Raw genomic sequence first — 15,194 nt, 5'->3', positions numbered from 1 at the left:
GTCCCTGCAGAGGACTGGGGACTGTGGTCCACTTTCTCATTTCAGTGACAACCAAGGCCTAGAGATGCCCGTAGAACATCCTGGCTGTTCTCTTGCACATTTAGGGAGCCTTGTGCGTCCCGGCCCCTGTGCCGGGTGAAGAGCTGCATCGGGCCAACCCCCTGCATCGGGGAGCTCTGTCCGGAGGCTTGCAGCCGAAGCCGGCGGGGTGGGGGGGCCTGCACACTACTTGGGCTCCGATCCATGCTGCCTCGACGAGCCGGAAGGACTCAGCTGTAAAAGCCAGATAGCCAGATACCAGGGTAGACCTGAGGGTCCCAGGAGGGAGCAAAAAAAAAAAAAAAAAAAGGAAAAAAAAAAAAAAAAGGCACTCTGCCTGCTGTCGGAGAGGTTTGAGGGCCCAGGCAATGCCAGCTCACTGGAGTGGTGAGGCAGGCAAGGGGAGGGGCACCTTTGTAGACAGTGCTAATCGAGACAAAAGCCACAGGGGAGGTGGGGGCAGCTTTGCCGGTGAGATGGAGGCCAAGCAGGCTTCCTGGAGGAGGTGACCCTTGGCAGAGCCCTCAGGCAGGTGGTCGCCAAATTTCGACTACTACGACTCGCCTATCAGGTCCTGTGCCTGCACTTCCTGCACACTCCCTCCTAATTCTCACCCCAGGGCCCACGGAGATAACCATCGCTGCCCCATTTTATAGACGAGGAAGTTCGGTCCAGAGGTCAGGTGATTTGTCCAAGGTTATGGTATGAGTAAAAGGTAGAGCCAGGTTTTGACTCTAGATCTGTTAGAGTCCTTTTTTTATTTTAATTTTTTAATGTTTATTTATTTTGGAGAGGTGGGGAGGGGCAGAGAGAGAGGGAGACACAGAATCCGAAGCAGGCTCCGGGCTCCGAGCTGTCGGCACAGAGCCCGACGCGGGGCTCGAACGGTGAGTTCTTGACCTGAGCCGAAGTCGGACGCTCCACCTCCTGACCCCCCCAGGCGCCCGTAGATCTATTGGATTCCTAATGTCTGCTAGTTCCACGGGGGTTATCGGGGATGTCCGAGGCAGAGGCAGTGATGTGCATATATCCCTGTATTTGTAACGCGTTTGTGTCCAACATCCCGTGTCTCATGTCTGCACTCCCCCTGACCCTGCCCACCCACGACAGTGTAATTCCCTACCGGACTCAGGTGATGGCGAACCCCGTATCCGGCAGAGTGGCATATCCTCCATCAAGGAAATTCACCTGTCCATCATGCTTTATGGCGAGGCTCCGACCTACTGGGTCACACGGGTCCCGAAGCTCCAAGCCCACTGCTCTAAACTGGACAAAAGACATCAGCGACCCGGCCCCCATCCTAAGGAGCTGAAGCCATCCGGGGAAGGCCTAGCGAGTGCTGCTGGGGAGGGAGGGGGAGGGCAGCATCGCTGCCTCGGGCTTCTCAAGAACGACAGAGACAGATTGATCGATTGATCGGAGACAGAGACCCACGTGGAGGCGGAGCCTCTAGCAAAGCCAGCCCGTCAACGGCAGCCGGGGCCGGTCAATCGGTTAGCACGTATCATTTATTATTTTTACAAATCTGACGGAATCGAGCCGAACTCCCCTCCGGGCCACGTCTGCGGGTCTTGGGCCATTTCTAGTCTCTCCCCTTGAACCCGGCCCCTCTCTCCTGCCACGGGCTTCCGCACATGCTCTGCCACCCCACGGTGCTGGGGCCGAGACCGATCCCTAATACCGTGGTCCTGCACCTGCCAGAGACAGCTGGTTTATCGGGCCAGGGGAGCGCTGGCTTCTGGACCAGACAGCCCACCTCTGGGGGTACCCTGGGGCTGGTGCAGACGGCAGAACGGATGTGGACTCTGACAGCCCGGTTCTTGCCCCCTCCTGGAGATCTCAGCCACACGATATCATTTCCGGCCCTTGGCTTCTTCATCTGTAAAATGGGGAGGAACCCAGCTGCCTCGTGGGACTGCCGTGAGTTCCATGCCTTAACGTGACAGGACTTCTTTATCTGGACCCGTGAGGCTTTGCTGTCATTACTAGGACGGCAGCCACGTACGTGCCCTCGGTCGGCCTCTCACCGAGGTCCAGCCGCGGGCCACGGGGCAGCTCTGTCCCGGCCAGCAGTGAACTCTCCCTTTCTCTGTCTGCGTTCCCTGCCCCCATCGATTTCCACCATCTGACCTGAGGGCAGGTTTCCAGGAGATCAGGGGCCACTGCCCTGGCTGATGACACTCCCAAGCACAAAGTCCGTCTCATCAGAGGCTTTGCAGATCAACAAAGGGCAAACAGGTGACCTGTAGAGGCCTCGGTTCCTGGAAAAGGGCTTACCTAAGCTGTAGGGCAAACAGACAGACCCTGGCCTGCACCCCCAGCCCCACTGGGGGTGCTCTCCCCCACAGGGCTTGGGGCCAGCAGTCAGGTCTCACATTCTCTCCAAACCCAGGTGGCTGGTGGCACCTTCTTACAAGTTCAGGGTCTAACCCACTGCCTGCATCAAGTGGCAGGAGCCTCGCCCAGCTCCCCCCCTCCCCCATGCCCCAACACTCTGATTCTCCCCCCAGAAGCCAAGGGGAGAGCCTCGACATCTCTGGTGAGATCAGGCAAGTTGGTTCATCCAGGAGCGGCTCACCAGGTGTGGGTTCCACAGACCCACCTCCTAACCTGGGCTCTGCAACTGGCCTATGTGACAAGGGACTTCTCTTGTGCCTTGGCCTCCCGGTTGTAATGTGGGCACAATAATAAGTTATGTCTCTGAACATCTTTAAGATTAGAAACTGTGAGTAGAAATGCTAAAACAGGGGCACCTGGGTGGCTCAGTGGTTAAGCGTCCGACTTCGGCTCAGGTCGTGATCTCACGGTCTGTGGGTTCGAGCCCCGCGTCGGGCTCTGTGCTGACGGCTCGGAGCCCGGAGCCTGCTTCGGATGCTGTGTCTCCCTCTCTCTCTGCCCCTTCCCCCCTCACACTCTGTCTCTGTCCCTCAAAAATAAATCAACATTAAAAACATTAAAAAAAAAAAAGCAAGAAATGCTAAAACAGCATCAGCACCAAAGAGAAGCTGTGTACCCCCAACACTCCTAGTATTTAGTGAGGCTCCAGAGGGACTCAGGTGGGGCTCAGACACATTGGCAAGGGCATTAATGTGTCTCTGAAGATACAGATTTCTGCTCAGTCCTGCAAAGGAAGCCGTCTCTGTTCTGTTGCATGGCTCACATTCTGCGACACTGGTGGTAAGGAGAGAGGGAGGGAGAGACTTCCAAGAGCTGGGGGCTGTATCCTTTGTGACAGTTTCTCCTATGGGGGATGTGTGTGACGGGTTCTTCATGGCAAACAGGAACCCACACCCCTGCCCCCATGCTTGGAGCTGTTTCATGGAGCTGTTTGTCCCTGGGGGGAGGGAGGGAAGGGGAAGCTGTTGTTCAGAAGCGACAACTCGGTTCAAAAGGGACAACTCGGTTCAAAAGTGACAACTTCGAACACAGGCATGAAAAACAGGATTTGTCTCCCTAAAACCTTGGGAGCCCCAAGAATATAATTTCTCCATGTCTGCCAGGTGTAAATGCTACTCTGTTGAGCCCGGCTTCCTTTGTCCTCACCGGAAACGATTTTTCACCAGGTCTTTCCAGCTGCCTGGTTGAACGGGGCTTATGCCAGACCATCACAGCGGATCTGGGAAGAGAAGCCAACACCCCTGCATTTGGATTCTCGGTTTTTCACAGCCTGGGATCTGGAGCGTGTCAGGTGACGTCTTTGAACTTGGCTGTCCTCCTGAGGACATGAGCTCTGGACTTCCCTCACCGCTATATCCATGACACCCAGCGCTGTGTGGCTCCTAGCTGCGTTAGTAATAAAAGTTGGGCTTGTCGCTCTCAGAGCGGGAAGGTTATGTGGGTGTCTGCAGGGCGGGGCAAAGTTCACCCCACCTAGGGGCCCATCAACACGGGTGAGTTGAAGAGACGTCTGTGAAAGGGCCGGGGCTCCAGAGTCTCTGCGTAATGCGGGGATTTGTTCGGAGCTGGGTATCCTGCCCTGCGCAGGTCCTCCTGGGCGCTCGCCGCTACAAATAGAACAGTGGCAGGAGCAGCGGGAGGGCAGGGAGGGAAGCTGGCATAGCACACATTTCGTTCCCAAGGGAGGGGTGTCCTGATGCGCGCTGGCACCGGGGGCTTTGTGCATTCCGTGCGTCGCCGCGCAAACAGAGCAGCTTTGCAGCTCTCTCCCCTGCTCCTCGTCATTGGCTGCCGGGCCGCGACCTCCCCCTGCGCTGGCAGAGGCCCAGCGCCTTGGCTGGGCACAAAGTCAGCCCCTCACCCCCGACGCACGGCGGGAGGGGGCACGGCTCTCCCTCGGTCCGGGTACGGGTGTGGGTGTGGGGCGGGTGGTCGGGGTTGACAGCGCTTCTCCACGCTGTCCCCGCTGCCCTTCACCCTTCTCTGTCCCCCGCCCGCCGGGGCACCTCCGCCACCTGTTGACGCGTCCTCCCAGCTCGTGTTCTCTTTCTCCTTCTGTTGAATCCTGGGGTCCTCGGGACCGGTCCTTCCCACCCCCCCGCCCCCCTCCCACCCCGGGCACCCCGAGACTCCAGGGCGCTCGCGCCTCGGCCCGGGCCTAGACCCGCTCGGAGGAGGCCAGGGCTCCCGAGGGAGGAGGAGGGGCCTCGCCAGCGTGGCCCGGGCGCCGGGCGGGAACCTCCAGGGTCCTGCGGCCTCGCGCCGGCCCCCGCCGCGACTGCAGCCCCACCCGGCGCGCGGGCCCGGACGCGCGCCTACCCCCAGGCGCACGCGCTGTCCCCCCCCCCCCCCCCCCCGTGGCGCGGCACCCGCCCGCCCGCCCGGTGACCCCGGCCTCAGTTTCCCCACCGGTGCGGCCGCCGCCGGGCACGAGGTGGGAGTCTCCGCGGCCGCGGCCCCGCCTCCGACCCGGCGGGCAGCCAATCGGGCGCCGCCGCCAGGGGGGTGTGTCCCGCCCGGGGCAAGGCCGGGGGCCCGGGGCGGGGCGGGGCTTCCGGGGGCCACCCGCGCGAGCCGCCCGCGCAGCCGGGCCGGGGCGGGGGGCCGAGGGGCGGCGCGTGCCGCGGGGGGCGCGGCTGGCACGGGCCCGGGGAGGCGGCGCCGGGCATGGGCAGGGGACGCGGCGGCCCCACGGCGGGGGCAGCGGGCGGCGGGGGCGGAGGCGGCGGCAGCTAGCGCCCTGCCCGGCGCCGCCTCCCTCGGCGCGCTCGCCCGGCGGGACCCGCAGGCGGCGGACCGGCCCCAGGTGCTCGGGGGCGGGCGGGCACGCGCGCGCGCGCGGGGGGTCCGCGGACCGGGCCTCCCCTTCTCGGGACCCGGAGCGGCGGCGGCCAGGGGAGGGGCCGGGCCGGGCGGCGCATGCGCGGGACCCGGGGGCGCGGGCCGAGCGCGCTGGGTCCGCCGCTGGGGATCCCCGGGGCCCGGGGGGGGGGGGGCCGCCTCCTGCGCGGCCTCGCTCCGAGCGCCCGGGGCCCCGGAGACGCCGTGTCCACAGGTTGTCCCGCGGGAGGGAAGGCCCCCCGGGCGGGGGCCGCGGGCGCGCCCTTCCCTCGGCGCTGTCGAGCTGGGGCGTCACCGACTGGGGGCGTCACCCGAGGCCCCCGGGGTCCCCGGGGCTGGGTAGCCGCAGGCCGGGACACGGGGACCCCCGAGGCGGCGCGCCCGGCGGCTGCGGGCGGACGGGAGAAACTCGCCCGCGGAGCGGCTTGGAGTCGCTGCCGCACTTTGCGCCCCGGCGCAGGCGGCGCCCCGGCCGGTCGGGACGAGCCCAGGGCAGCGGCGCCGCGCCACGTTTCTCCCGAGCCCGGCCCTGCGGGGCCGGCGCGCCGCTTCCGCGCCCGGGTCTCCCCGCGTCCCGGCCGCGCGGCCCCGGGGGGAGGGGGTGCGGGGGGTGCGGGCCGGAAGCCGGGCTCTGTCCCCACGCCGACCCGGGACGGCCGACTGCGTGCCCGTGCTTTCCTCGCCTTCTTAAGTTGAAAGGAGGCACGGCGTGCCCCAATGTCAGTGTCAAACGTCTCTCTAAGAAAAGTCCACGGTGGTGTAACGTCTCGGATTTGGCGGGGCGCCCCGGGCCCTTCGGGGCTGCACGCCCACCCCAGCCCCGGCTCCCCCCGCTCGCCTCCCCAAACCGGGGAGCCCCCCTCCTCTCCCGGGGCCGCCTGGGAAAGGGCGCGCGGGGCAGGGGGCACAGGGTTTTCCACTGCTGCCCGAGTAGGGTCACGGTGACTTTCCTCTTCCAAGGTGGTGGAGAGTTGGGGAGAATCCAGAGGACACATCGTCATCATTTCCTCCTTTACCTTCTTGCTGCCGAGGCTGCCTTCAAAGGCTCTGCCTCCCTGGAGGAACCGCTCCCGGTGGAGGAACCGCTCCCGGTGACCCAGGCTCAGCACTAAGACGCTGTCATCACAGGTAAATAGAAGGTTTGATTGGCTCGTGTTTCCAGACCGACATGTTTAAGTGTTTACTTCTGGTTGCCCTACACGCTGGCCATCCGGGGGTTAATTATTACTCAGTGGTGCAAAGTTGGGGGTATGTTTTCCGCGCTTTGAAAGTAAGATAAATGTGGGCCGTGCTCAGTTGCCGGTTCTTGGGTTTGTTTCACTGGGAGTTTCATTCCTTTATAGCAGCTCGGTCCCATGTGATATGAAACCGGTCGGTGGAACTGTTAAGAAATGTTATTCCTTGACAGACTGTGCGGTGACAGGTGCTGACGAGTACTGAACCCCAAACGTGCTGGCTCCTTGCCGTGTTCAGGCCGCTTTGAATATCAGGCAGGGAGCTTGCTGCGGTGGGGGCTCCGGCCTGGAACCGTCATCACGCAGGACAGGCACAGCCTGGAGCAGACACGATTCTTCCTGTGCAACTCTGAAGCAAAAGCAGGTTCACCCACAGTTGAGAAAATGTCTTTCTCTTTTCTCAGATCTTAGACATATACTGAGAGACGTCCCATAATCGTGAAATCGTTTTTACCGGCTCATGTCTGTCAGGCTCGTAAGCAGATTTTTAAACGTTGTGCGTGAGCGAGAGAGACTGAGAGGAGAGGAAAGGCGTGTTTCTTCGATAGAAACCATTTTGTCGTCGGCTTCCGTTTCATTGACTACTGGGCGAGGAGAGATCTTGCCGTGTGAAATAAATGTTTCTGCTTCATCATTTTGAATGTCCGTATACTATTCCATTGTGCTTAGGTACAGCCACTGTTTAGCCAGTCCCTTAATGTGTGTGTGTCTATATATTATGGTGTGTAATATGTATATATTATTCATTCCGCAGATATTTACTGAGTAGCTGCTATGGGCTAATGCGTTCAGTATTGAGCAAAACAACCATAGATCTGCTCGTGAAGCTGATTTTTATGCCAGAATACAAAAAAGAAAGTTGGAGATTGTCCTAAAAGATGATTCTGGGGAGTCTGGAGAGAGAAACCATTTTTGCCAAAACATCTTACTGTTTGGTTGCTGGTCAACCGGTGATCTCTTTCCTGCATGCAATGACCAAATGTGTACCTATGACAAATATTCTTTCAGTAGTCCTTAAAAATAAAAAAAAAAATGTTGGGGTGCCTGCGTGGCTCAGTCGGCTAAAGGTCTGACTCCTGATTTCGGCTCAGGTCGTGATCTCACGGTTCATGGGATCAAGCCCCGCATGGGGCTCTCTGCTGACAGCACAAAGCCTGCTTGGAATTCTCTCCTCTTGTCCCCTGTTCATGCACACGCTCTCTCTCTCTCAAAATGAATAATTAAGCATTGTAAAAAATTAATTAACTAAATGGTTCTTTGCTTAGTGCAAACACATTATAAACACACCAAATCCTCTTTTCTCTTTTTCCTCTCCCACAGTCTCTGCGCCTGAATATTCTTAAAGGTGCCTCACCTTCCAAGTACCTGGTAGTTTTGTTGAACATTTCAACTAATTTTGCTGCAGTGCAGGGAGAGGGTGTGGCCTGTGTAGTTTCTGCCTTTTTTCTAATTTTTTTTTTTTAATTTTATTTTTTTTTTTTATTTTTTTTTTTCAACGTTTTATTTTATTTTTTTTGGGACAGAGAGAGACAGAGCATGAACGGGGGAGGGGCAGAGAGAGAGGGAGACACAGAATCGGAAACAGGCTCCAGGCTCTGAGCCGTCAGCCCAGAGCCTGACGCGGGGCTCGAACTCCCGGACCGCGAGATCGTGACCTGGCTGAAGTCGGACGCTTAACCGACTGCGCCACCCAGGCGCCCCATAAATTTTAAATGAAAACAATTTTTTTAAAATTTGAGGACCTCTCAATTTTATTTCTGTTTTTGGTGGCTTGATACCGAATCCCTCTTTCGAGTGTTCCACAAACATTTCAAAGAAAGGCATAGTTTCTGTGTGTGGCGTGGACATTTGCTGCATCTGTTACTTAAACCTGGTTATTGACATGGAACCAGTGGGTTCACCTCCAAGGCCATGTCACGTGGCTAGGGAAACCTAGGCGATGAACTTTAATTTCCAACTTGGTATTGACATAGTTTTAAGGTAAGAAACCAAAAAGGATGTCCCAGTGGACCGTGTTTGAAAGAACCGGTTTCTTTTCCCAAGGATTTCTTTTTTATATTATTTACTTATTTATTGGGGGGGGGGCTGGAGAGGGGCAGAGGGAGGGGGAGAGAGAGAGAGAGAGAGAGAGAGAGAGAGAGAGAGAGAGAGAATCTGAAGCAGGCTCCACGCACAGTGTGGAGCCCCATGTGGGGCTCGATATGACCGTGAGATCGTGACCTGAGCCGGAATCAAGAGTCGTACGCTCGACCAGGCGCCCCTTCCAGACATTTCTAGTGCTGACATGCGGTGACCTTCTGGAAAAGAGCACGGGCGTGCGAGTTTTCCAGCTGGTCCTACGGATAATCAGACATGACGTGGTCTGATTGTTGTTGTTACGGGGAGGTGTGTTTGTTCTTTGCCTCTGGAGTATTTACTTATGTAACATCTTGTAGGGGTGACGTTGCGACGTCTGGAAGAGCGTATACACTCCGAAAAGTGAAGAATTTACTCCCTACTAGGTCAGCCCCGTTACGATTCTTTTTGTGGTGGAGCGGCGTTTGTTCTGAGCTTGTCGTGTAGTTTCCGAAAAAGTGTTTGAGCATTTTGGTTGGCATCAGGTTGCTGCTGGGCACGGTGGAAATGCCTTAGCTCATTAATCACGTTAGGCCATCAATTTGGATTCTCGCTCCTCGGCTGCTGCCTGCCAGGCCCGGGGTCTTCGTCCACCTGTCTGGACGGTTCTTGCCTCATCAGAAAATGGAATTCTTTCCCGCTTCACCTGTCGGAAGGGTTGGGACGCTCACAGGTGGTGGCTTACGTGAAGATTCTTTGTAAAGTTTCGACAAGTGTGCAGAGCCCCGGAGGGGTCTTAGGAGGAATTTCTCAGTAGGTAAACGAGTCCCACATCAGTGAGAACAACTGTCACAAGCAGTTTTGTGCTTTCTCCGAATGTGGCCGCGCCCTCACGTTTTCGGTGCTGATGCGTTTTGCATTGGCCCTTACTCCGCTGTACGTGGGACGTGCAAAGGTCTGTTCCTCATCCTTGGAGGGTGAAATCCTCCCGGACGTGGGCACGACTTCGTTGGGCGCCCCCCTCGGTGCTGCAGACAGCAGGCCTGCCTCCCGCCCCCCCTTGACGTTTTGCAGCTTTCCCCCCGCCCCCCAAACTGGGATGGCCGGACCACCCTCTCTCTCCCAACGAGACGGGTGTCGCCGCACCCGTGCTGGGCCGCCTCGTGCTGTGTCCTCTGCATCCCTATTATAAAGTGGTAGTTGCAGTTGAAATGATTCTGCCCGCACTCATCGCTAGGTCTGGGGTATGTTAGGTATTCGATAGACCTTTTATGAGATGGCCCGAGAGTCTAATTAAATAGAATGCGATTTCTTTCTGCAAGGTCATGGATTCAGATGCCAAACAACTGACTTATTAGGCAAGGGGTATGTTTACACCCGTGTGGGGTGGGGAGTGCTCATCTCTAAGAGGGCAGGAGTCCCTGCGGGGGGAAGAAAGGCACAGGAGGAATTGGAGAAAACCCTGGCTACATGCCCGTGTGTTCCGGGACGCTGTGCTCACCTGCCTGCTTCTAGTTTGCTCTGTTTTCAGGGATTCGTAAGTAAAGAGGAGGGACAGTTTCGCATCTGATCTGCATGCCTCACGCCTTTCGCTTAGAGACCACAAGTCAGCCTTTAGGAAAGAATCACTTTGAATCGTCCAAGTTAGGAAAGCAAATGCGGGATGACTCATTGCCTCAAAGACGACGAAGCCTCATGCGAACGATTTGAAACTATAATACATTTAAGTGAATGGGACACCGTAGTTCCCTTTTTGTTGTTGTTTGTTTTTCATTTTTACGTGTGGGGGAGGCCCCGCGTTTTCTTGCAGCCACTTGTAACTGAATGAGCCTGTGGTGATGTGATAACCACACTGAGGTGACAAATTGCCAAGCTCCAGTAAAACGGACCCAGTCATTTAGAAGTTGACCTGTGGATACGTCCCTGTCTGAAATATTCTAAGACGTCAGTTGTCGGCCTTAACTGACTACTTAAACACATGCTTAACAATTAAGCCACGCGGCTCGTAAGACACAGGATTGAAGAATCCACATGCCACCAAATCTTGATGATCTGAGAGCAGGTTTTCTTCTATTACCTGTATGTTAAATGGGGTATTTTTTGCCAGGAGAATTTTTAGAAGCATCTCAGGCAGCTTTCATCATTGGACAAGTTGACATCCGTTAGGATACCTCCACGAGGAGCACACTCCCCCTGTCTTGGAGGGTGAGGAAATTTGATAAATTCGACGGTCTCCTTTGGCTCATTTTCCAGGACAGCTTGGCACCTGGGTCAGAGTCCTATTCACTCACTGTCCACTTACTTTCCATTTTAAGTTTATTTATTTATTTGAGAGAGAGAGAGAGAGAGAGAGAGAGAGAGACAGAGAGAATCTCAAGCAGGCTCCACGCTCAGCACCAAGCCTGACGTGGGGTTCGATCCCACGACCCTGGGATCGTGATCTGAGCCGAAATCAAGAAGAGTCAGGCACTCGGCCGATTGAGCCATCCAGGCGCCCCGGGAAGACATTCTATCTTGTGGTACTTCTGAGACCAGGAAAGTAAACCTAATCCGTTCTCCTCAGGGAGGAGTCCTGGGAGGGACCGGACGAGTAGCTGAGAAACAGGTTCGGCCGTGGGAGGATGCTGACCGCACGCGCCTCGTGGGGAGCCGTGCCCTGGGAAGAAGGCTTTGGAAAATAAGAGGTGTGAGGAGAAAGGTATTGAGTGTAGCAGCATCTGAAGGTAGTGTTCCTTGGGCGAAAAGACCAGTGTAAACAGGGTTAAAAGAACTCGTGTGCCAGGCCACGAGAAAAGGACACGGGCGCAGACGTTGGAGCGCTGCTCCAGCGCCGAGAAAGAAGGTTCTAGATGCGGGAGGAGGGTCAAGTGAAGGGATAGGGGTCCCGGGAGAGCCGGGAAGCTCACACAGCTGGAGCCGCCGGTAGAAACCACCCCAAAGAGGAAGATCCAACGCTGGCAAGGTCCCCGCCTCGGTGTGTGCGTCCAGGGGGGAGAGGGCGTTCAGCAGGATGTCCATACGAGCAGAGGGGAAAAGGTGGTCCTTTGTTTTCACCCCAGAGCCCCAAAATGATGGGCCTTCTTCTGCTCCGTTCTCTAGCTTAGATGAATCCAGCCAAGTTAGCTTTTCACATCTGGGTCAGAAATCTACATGAAGGTGAATTTTTTTTCAATTTTTTTTTGAAAAAATTAAATTTTTAAAAAATTTTTAATTTTTTAATGTTTATTTATTTTTGACAGAGAGAGAGAGAGAGAGAGAGAGAGAGAGACAGAACATGAGTGGGGGAGGGGCAGAGAGAGAGGAAGACATAGAATCCAAAGCAGGCTCCAGGATCCGAGCTGTCAGCACAAAGCCCGACGCGGGGCTCGAACTCACAACCATGAGATCATGACCTGAGCCGAAGTCGGACGCTCAACGACCGAGCCACCCAGGCACCCCAACATGAAGGTGAATTTTTAACCACATTCAAGGACACATTCAAGGACAGCTGGTAGTCTTTCGTTCTCACAGGGGCACAGGACAGTAAAGGAACAAGAATCTAGAAGGAAGAAACTAGCCAGGAAACCAGACACATCTGTGGCTGATTCGCACACTGAGACCAGCAAAGGCAGGGGAAGCGCTCAGCCACAGTGCATTCAGAGGTGGGCTTTCCAGGTTTGCGGAAGTCATGCTCTAGAAAGTATTCCGGAAAGATCCATGGCCAGATACGGTATCAGAACTGGCACGGTCTCTGAGAACAAAGTCTCAGAAGGACAAGAGCAAGAACCAAAACTTAGAACTCAGTAAAGGAGTTGCTTTTAAGGGATGAGAAGTGAAATTCCGGCCGAGGTGTCGGCACATCATCCGCCTGTTGTTCCAAGACAGCTTCCGTCATCACGTTTGCTCCCACAGAGCTGCGTGGCCCAGGGACCTGGGAAGCAGACGCTTGCTTTCTGGTCCTGGGCTTGTGCCCTCCACAGAGCCCCGGGCGCCCCTCTCTGGGCTCCAGCAGTCAGTCTCCACCTTTGCCTGGGGCGCCCGGCCTCGCCTCCTCCCTGGAGGCCCGTGCACTTGACCTCAGGTCCAACGTCCACCGGCCTCCGGACGTCACCCTGACCCTCCCGGGACCTCCCACCCAGACTGTCCAGCCCTTGCTCCTGGGCCAGCACACGGCCTCCCGGTGGGCCAATGGAGACGGGACGAGGGCAGGGTCCTGCCCTGTGGCTGTCCGCCTCGCACGGGCCCATCTGGCCTGCCCCTCGGTTTCCCCAGTGACAAATGGGGTGACTCCCAGTGCTTTCCATGGGTGCTTGCGGCTGGCACATAGTAAGACGTCCGTAGGCGTTTCTTTGCTTATGTTGACTGTCAGCCTTCACGGTGACTCGCCCAGCCCTACTCGCCTGCTCCCGTGGTGCATGGGAAGGCCCGGGCCTCACTCGCGGGGGCCGACATTGCTCCCGTACCCCCGGGCCCTCTCACGCATCGAGGTTCCTCCTGTTGCCTGGGCTGCTCCGTTACCCCGGACCCTCAGCATCCCCCCTCGCCCCCGTGACCGCTGCCTGGAGATCCGAGCCTGAAGTTGCTTCCTCAGGGAAGCCTCTCTGAATTGCCTGCCCGGCTTGTATCCCTCTGACGTGAGCACTTCCGACGCCCGGTGCTTTTCCTCCAAAGCACGCACGCGTTACGGGTTCGCCGTCGTGGCGGCCTGATGACCGCTGCTGTCCCCGCCAGACGCGGACCCCAAAGCCCGGAGCCGTAGCTGCCTCGCTCTCCGTCAGCCCAGCATCGCCCAGGACTGTGCTGCCGGCTCGGGCGGTGCCCCCCCGAGTGAGCTGCGAGCCCCCGTAGGGCCGCCCTCCCGCTGAGATTTGCCGATGGCCCAAGCAGGTACCACCACCTTCAGGAGGCCTTCCGAGATCTTCCCCCAGACCAGATACGAGAATTTTGTCCCTCGGGTATTCAGACCCTACGGCACTGGGAACCTCTCTGGTCTGATTCCGCCTTCACCACAGTGGCTGTTCACAGAGTACTTCAGTCATTTATTTCTAAGCCTGAGCATTTATTCAGCAAATATTTACTGAGTGGCCACCTTGTGTCAGGCCGTGTTCTAGGCGCTGAGGAAGCAGTCGAAAGACAACACGCACAGTCACCCTTAGAAAGCACTGCATTTCTGGACGAGTGGGGCTCCCAGGCTAAGAGGGGAGGCAGGGCCCAAAGCAGATAATGCCAGAGTTTTAACAGTGGTCTGGATGGACGACTCGATAAATATTTGTCTTTAAAATTCAGAATTCCCGGGGCACCTGGGTGGCTTAGTCAGTTCGATGTCAGACTTGATTTTGGCTCAGGTCATGATCTCCTGGTTCATGAGTTTGAGACCCATATGGGGCTCTATGCTGATAGCTCGGAGCCTGCTTGGGATTCTCTCTCTCTCTCTCTCTCTCTCTCTCTCTCTCTCTCCCTCCCTCCCTCCCTCCCTCCCTCCCTCTCCCTCCCTCTCTCTCTCTCCCTCTCTCTCCCTCCCTCTCCCTCCCTCTCCCTCCCTCTCTCTCTCTCCCTCTCTCTCCCTCTCTCTCCCTACCTCTCCCTCCCTCTCTCTCTCTCCCTCTCTCTCCCTCCCTTTCCCTCTCCCTCTCCCTCTCCCTCTCCCTCTCCCTCTCTCCCCCTCCCTTGCTTGTTCGCTGTCTCAAAATAAATAAATAAACATTAAAACAAACATTTTTTTTAATTCGGAACGTCCTTTCGTTAAAGGAAGCAAGTCGAGAAAGCGGCGATTAATCGTGAACAACAATGATCCAAGAGATTTCAGAACCCATTTTCGTTCTGGCTATTATCTTAAAGGCATTAAGTGCTCAAGTGAGATCCTTTTGACCCGCTTCGTTCTGCAGAATTTAGATCTGAGGTGAATATTAACTCTAATCGTGCATCTAATGACCTATATGCAGGAAACACTGTACGTTCAGGTGCAGGGTCTGCCTTCTCTTTGCCGCCGAACTTCCAGCAGTAAAAGCAGATAAGCCCTCTGTGCAGTGAGTCTATCTTAATCCTGTGAGCATGGTAATTGCCTCCTGAAAGGCCACCTTGACAGGACAGGAGCTGGATTGTGTGCTGTTTGCTTGACACCGTTGGGTCTGATAGCAGTGAACCAACCGGGCAAATTATTCCCTGGACGAGTACAAGCCCCTTTCCCAGGATAACATACGATGAGTGATGTCAAGGCCTCCGAGGGCAGGCAGGCGTCTTGCTTCGTGGCTGCGGCGGTGGGGAGGGAGGTGGTGGTGTCCTGCCGGGGGCTGTCATGAGCCGTGTCACGTCAGGTGGGAGCAGACTGACTCCCCGAGGTGCCTGGGAGATCATCCCGGCCGCCTTCCTCCGTGGGTGTGATGATGTGTTGGGCTGGCTTCCAATACCAGACTGCCCTCTTTCTGTTAGGCTCCCCCCAGATCAGACAACCGAGATGCGTTTGAAGTCAGGTGTTTTTTTTTTTTTAATTGTTTTTTATATTTATTTTTTGAGAGACAGACAGAGAGCAAGCTGGGGAGGGGCAGAGAGAGACAGGGTGGGGGAGACACAGAATCTGAAGCAGGCTTCAGGCTCCCAGCTGTCGGCACAGAGCCTGACGTGGGGCCCGAACTCACCAACTGTGAGATC

At 56.7% G+C, this 15,194-nt stretch overlaps 1 protein-coding gene and 1 long non-coding RNA gene across 6 annotated transcripts in view; one reads left to right on the top strand and one right to left on the bottom strand.

Annotated features, from left to right (window-relative positions):
* Nucleotides 1-345: 345 nt before the first annotated feature.
* Nucleotides 346-4,522, bottom strand: LOC147578829 (uncharacterized). Of its 2 annotated transcripts, XR_015253230.1 has the most exons (4): nucleotides 2,793-4,522; nucleotides 2,170-2,300; nucleotides 1,163-1,918; nucleotides 348-1,071 (listed from the first exon to the last, which is right to left on the bottom strand). It is a non-coding gene; the product is annotated as an uncharacterized LOC147578829 (long non-coding RNA). The 2 variants fall into 2 exon arrangements; XR_015253229.1 differs by having other exon boundaries at nucleotides 346-1,071; nucleotides 2,170-4,522.
* PPARA (peroxisome proliferator activated receptor alpha) overlaps nucleotides 3,704-15,194 on the top strand; it is a 75,133-nt gene continuing 63,642 nt past the window's right edge. The window contains exons 1-2 of one of the 4 annotated variants that reach the window (XM_086712001.1): nucleotides 3,704-3,727; nucleotides 6,238-6,405. The gene's annotated coding sequence lies outside the window, so the exon portion shown is untranslated. Of the gene's footprint in view, nucleotides 3,728-3,817; nucleotides 3,930-5,087; nucleotides 5,243-5,304; nucleotides 5,492-6,237; nucleotides 6,406-15,194 lie in introns of those variants that run through there. The other 3 variants (XM_086711999.1, XM_086711998.1, XM_086712000.1) reach the window with 3 other exon arrangements.

This window comes from Puma concolor, chromosome B4, assembly GCF_028749965.1.
Source record: "Puma concolor isolate L17-30 chromosome B4, mPumCon1.1.hap2, whole genome shotgun sequence".
Classification (NCBI taxonomy): domain Eukaryota; kingdom Metazoa; phylum Chordata; class Mammalia; order Carnivora; family Felidae; genus Puma; species Puma concolor.
This window is presented reverse-complemented; position numbering and strand designations above follow the sequence as displayed.